Source organism: Piliocolobus tephrosceles, chromosome 14, assembly GCF_002776525.5.
Source record: "Piliocolobus tephrosceles isolate RC106 chromosome 14, ASM277652v3, whole genome shotgun sequence".
Lineage (NCBI taxonomy): Eukaryota > Metazoa > Chordata > Mammalia > Primates > Cercopithecidae > Piliocolobus > Piliocolobus tephrosceles.
In genome coordinates, this window is record NC_045447.1 from 2215095 (window position 1) to 2220029 (window position 4935).

The 4935-nt window shown below is 51.8% G+C and overlaps 1 long non-coding RNA gene across 1 annotated transcript in view; it reads left to right on the forward strand.

Annotated features, from left to right (window-relative positions):
• Window positions 1-3514, forward strand: part of LOC113225340 — a 7059-nt gene extending 3545 nt beyond the window's left edge. Inside the window, exon 3 of the long non-coding RNA XR_003310000.1 lies at window positions 2296-3514. This is a non-coding gene — a long non-coding RNA (uncharacterized LOC113225340). The remainder of the gene's footprint in view (window positions 1-2295) is intronic.
• Window positions 3515-4935: the final 1421 nt, after the last annotated feature.

Consider the following 4935-nt stretch of genomic DNA (forward strand, 5'->3'; position numbering starts at 1 on the left):
GCGCCGGGCGCGGTGGCTCATGCCTGTAATCCCAGCACTTTGGGAGGCCAAGGTGGGTGGATCACCTAAGGTCAGGAGTTTGAGACCAGCCTGGCCAATGTGGTGAAACCCCATCTCTACTAAAAATACAAAAATTAGCTGGGCGTGGTGGCACATGCCTGTAATCTCAGGTACTGGGGAGGCTGAGGCAGGAGAATCACTTGAACCCGGATGGCAGAGGTTGCAGTGAGCCGAGATCGTGTCACTGTATTCCAGTCTGGGCAACGAGAGTGAAACTCTGTCTGACGAAAAAAAATAAAAAACCGGTAATGACAGCAAGATTGGCCGACAGGAGTGACAGTGAGGAGGAGAGTCTAGGACGCCCCTTGTTCCCAGCCTGGGGGTGAGTGGTCTCCAGAGCCCCAGATGCCTGAGCGGGATAGGAAGGTGTTTCTGGTGAGAGCTCCACGGCCTTAGAAGCACTGGGAATGGCCTGTCATTCTGCCAACAGTTCAGGGGTCCATCAATGGTGGCCCTGCTTGGTCCACTGTGAGTGGCCCAACCTGGACCGTATCACCCTGGTGGCCCGGGGGGCCCCAAAGGCAGGCGTGGGGATGCCCCTCGGATGCGTCCCCAGCCTCCGTTTGTCCCAGAGCTTGTCCTGCGTAGACAACTGTGCATAGACATTTGTCTGCTTTCCCGGCAGAGCGTTTACTTCCATTCTCTTCAAACAGAAGCTGCCCAGCGATGCTGGAATTGGGAGTTGGGATGAGAACGGCTCTCACTGTCACCTTCCAGCCCTCCTCACTTTACCCATCCTCTACTTGGGCTCCCTGTCTGTTGCTTTTGATATCCTTTTTTTCTCTCTTTTTATTGTGGTAAAATACACATAATTTACCATCTTACCATTTTTAAGCACATAGTTCAGTGGCCCTGAGTGCATTCGCCTGACGGTGTAGCCGTCATCTCCCTCTACCCACGGAAGTCTCCATCTTCCCCACTGAAGCTCTGTCCCCACTGAAGAGTGTCGCCCCACTCACACCCCCACCCCAGCCCCTGGCACCCACCTTTCCACTTCCAGTCTCTGGGCGTGAAGACTCACATGGGGGTTTGTCCTTTGGCTGCCTGCACCTGGCTGTGGCATGCCAGTGTCTCCCTTCCAGGGACATCACCCTCCCAGCTTCTAGCCAGGTCACAGCTCAGCAGCTCCCCAGGGGCTTCGGGCCTTCCCTTCCCGAGACAAACGCTCCTGAGCCCCTCAGCCCCCCAACTCCTCCCTGCAAGGGGTGCTCTCAGCTGCCTGCGTTGGAAGTGGCTGATGCCAGGCCTGGTTCCCTTGGCAGGAAACAGCCTCACTGCCTCTCAGAAGACTCCAGGGAGGGCGGGTGAGGGTGGCGATGGTGGAGCTCAGGCGGGGAGCCCCCAGCCCGGCCAGCTAGTGGGCAGCACGGAGCTTGCCAGGGCACGTGTCAGCAGCCTTAGAAAGTTAAGCCCCATCGGCAGGTCCAACCAGAGGGCAGTATTTGAAATGGATGCGTGCACAGATTTATGTGCAGGGATGTTCATCACAGCATTATTTATAATAACAAAACATTGGCACCAACTCACACACCCAATCGGAGAAGAAAGGCGAGGTGAATGACGGCACGTTCGAACTCTGGAATACGCCATGGCCATTGAACATGAGATTTATGAGGGGTACTCAGACTTGAAAAAATGTTCATTCCATAAGGTCAAGCAGGGAAAAAGCAGAATGCAAGGCCATGTATGTCCCGTCACCCCTATTTTGAAATTCAATAAAACACAGCATTTAGCCAGATGGAGAGCAGGGGCCGTCAAACGTCCGAGGCTGGGCTGAAGCCCCATCTGCGCAGGGCCCCACAGCGATGCGTGCTGAGAGCTTCACGGAGGTCCACCAAGAGGTGGGGGGAAGGGGGCCTTGGGGGAATGAGGTGGGGTCCCAAAGTGGGTTCAGGCAGCAATCGGGGCCTTGGACTGTACCAAAGTGATTCAGCTCACAGTCAGCTCAGAAAAGGCATGCACTAGCCTCCTCCTCTTCCCTCCCTCTCTCTGTCTCTGTCTTTGTGTCTCTCCATCTCTGTCTCTCTGTTTCTCCCTCCCTGTGTTCCTCCTTCCCTCTCTCTGTCTCCCCTTCCCTCTCTCTGTCTGTCCCTCTGTTTCTCTGTCTTTCTCTCTCTCCATTGTCTCTTCCTCATCCACTAGAATGACACAATAGGCAGGTTTGGCTCTGGTTGAATTAGAGTCACTAAATTTTACAAAAATAAACACCCACAAAACTTTGGTTCCATTTTTAAGCACAAACACCTGTGTGGGTCTCGGAGCGTCGGTGCAGTTTGCCTGGGTTTGGGGTTTCTGCCGGACGAGACGGCCTCCTGCAGTGGCTGAGTAAGCCTGGGGCGAAGCCGTGGATGCCCAAGAGGTTCCAAGCGCCACCTCCAGCCCATCGTGTCCAAGACAGGGCCCCTTCCCCCAGAAAAGGACATAATCCTGATTTAATCAGGAATCTTCAGTAGGCACAAGCGGGCTCTGAAGGGGTGATGTGGATGGAAACAGCCATTCTGAGCACATTTGGGTTCTTATTGTTCCGGAAAAGATACAGAGGCACCCAGGCTGAGGTTGGTGGAGCCAAGCAAAACCGGAGTGGAGCTTTTTCCAGACGGTGCTTCCCTGGTCTGGCTGATGCAGGTGTGGGAAGGAGGCTGCCTCTGGCCGTTCCTAGACAGCAGTGAAGTCGAGCCCTGTGCCTGGTTGACGGAATCTACTTCCACATCAGGGACTGACCGAAACAGCTCCCCAGGTGGAAAGAGAGCTGGTTCTCGGTCCCCACCTCGGAAGGCCATCAGCTGCAGGCTTGGTGTCCCGCCCTGGCCCCCCTCCGGCTCGTGTTCACAGGAATCCATCATTTCCCAGCCTCTAGATTACTCTGGGGCTGATTAAATTAGTGAATGCAATCACAATCTGAAGCAAGTTAATTGAGAGAATTTATGTGGGTCTGACAGTTTTATGCATGTTTGATTAAGTATTATAAGGTTTGTTTTTGACTTTGCATAATTTAACTTTAAATCCTGCATGGGGGGGCCCATCAACCATTAATGACCAAAATAAACCTCTTGTAAGATGCTTCTTTTTATGATTTATTTCTGAATGCAATATCCTCCAGATTTTTTTGATGCTATTGCCAAAGTGACAAATATGTTTAAAGTAACATTTTGAGTCATCCCATTCACCCTGTAAATCTTCCAGAATGTATACAATTCATTAAAAGTTTTGAAAGAAGTACAAGTTAGCATTTACATTCTAACAAGTGACATATAAATGCGTATGTTTGTCTTCCAAGCACACCATAAAATATATCCCCCCGTGAGCTCCTCAGAGCCGTACAAATCGTCCGTGTGCTGGGGTAATGATAAACTTGGTCACAAATCTTCACTGCTGTCAACACAAAACTGTTCAATCAACAGGAATATGAGTTGTGTGTTTTGTGAAATTAGCACAAGAGAAAATACAGCCCAGGCCTGGGTCTAGGGACATTGTGGCCCTGGGAGGAGGGCCTGAACCCAGGGTGAGTGCTAACCTTGAATGCAGGCTTCCTAAGCCCACTTTGTAATCTGAATCTGGGTGTTATGAGGCCACTTGCATTAGGCGGTCAAGGGCCTGCTGCCCGGAGAAGACCAGGACCACCAAGAAGATGGGCAAGCAGCACCGTCCTCCCCATGCTGAGAGCCTGGGGTCTCTGTCCATGAGCCTAGCCAATGCCCTGCATTCCATGAACATCACTGCTTTCCAATGGTGGTGTTTATTAAGCACTTATTCTGCCCCAGCCTCAGCTAAGGGCTTCCCATCATTAAATCTTCATTAATAGCCACCGAGGATAAGCCCAGCTCATAGACGTGCACGTTCAGGAATCTGAAGTCATTCACCCAACCGTGGACTCTCCTCTTGCAGCCTGGGATGGTGGGACGGGGACACTTCTGAAATCAAGCACATCTGTGATCCATGCCTCCCTGATGGCCCCTGACACCATTCACAAGGCCCCCAGATGCAGATCTGTGCCTGCTGTCTTCTTCACCCCTGCATGGCACCAACAGGCTACTGGACACATGGTGCCAGGGCTGCCCCTGGGTGAGTTACATGCCTGTGGATGCCAGTGGGCCATGCAAGGCTGAGGCCTGTGGCCCTCCCAAGTCCTCAGGCCTCAATTTTTGAAAAGCCAGCACAAGTCAGGCACTTTAATCAGCCAGCCATCCAACCAACCAACCAACCAACCAATCATCCAACCAACCAATCAACCATCCATCTAACCAAACAACCAACCATACAACAAACCAACCAGCCAACTGACCAACCAACCATCCAACCAACCAACCAACCATCCAACCATCCAACCACCCAAACAACCAACCAACAAACCATCCATCTAACCAAGTAACCAGCCAATCAACCAACCAATCAACCAACCAACCAACCATACAACCAACCAACCAGCCAATCAACCAACCAATCAACCAACCAACCAACCAACCAATCAATCATCCAACCAACCAACAAACCATCCACTAACCAAACAACCAACCATACAACAAACCAACCAGCCAATCAACCAACCAACCAACCAACCATCCAGCCAACCAACCAACCAACCATCCAGCCAACCAACCAACCAACCAACCAACCAACCAACCAACCAACCATCCAGCCAACCATCCAACCAACCATCCAACCAACCAACCAACCATCCAGCCAACCAACCAACCAACCATCCAACCAACCATCCAGCCAACCAACCATCCAACCAACCATCCAGCCAACCAACCAACCAACCATCCAACAAACCAACAAACCAACGAGCCAACCATCTAACAAACCAACCATTCAACCAAACGACCAACCATCTGACCAAACCAACCAACCAGCCATCCAGCCAACCAACCAACC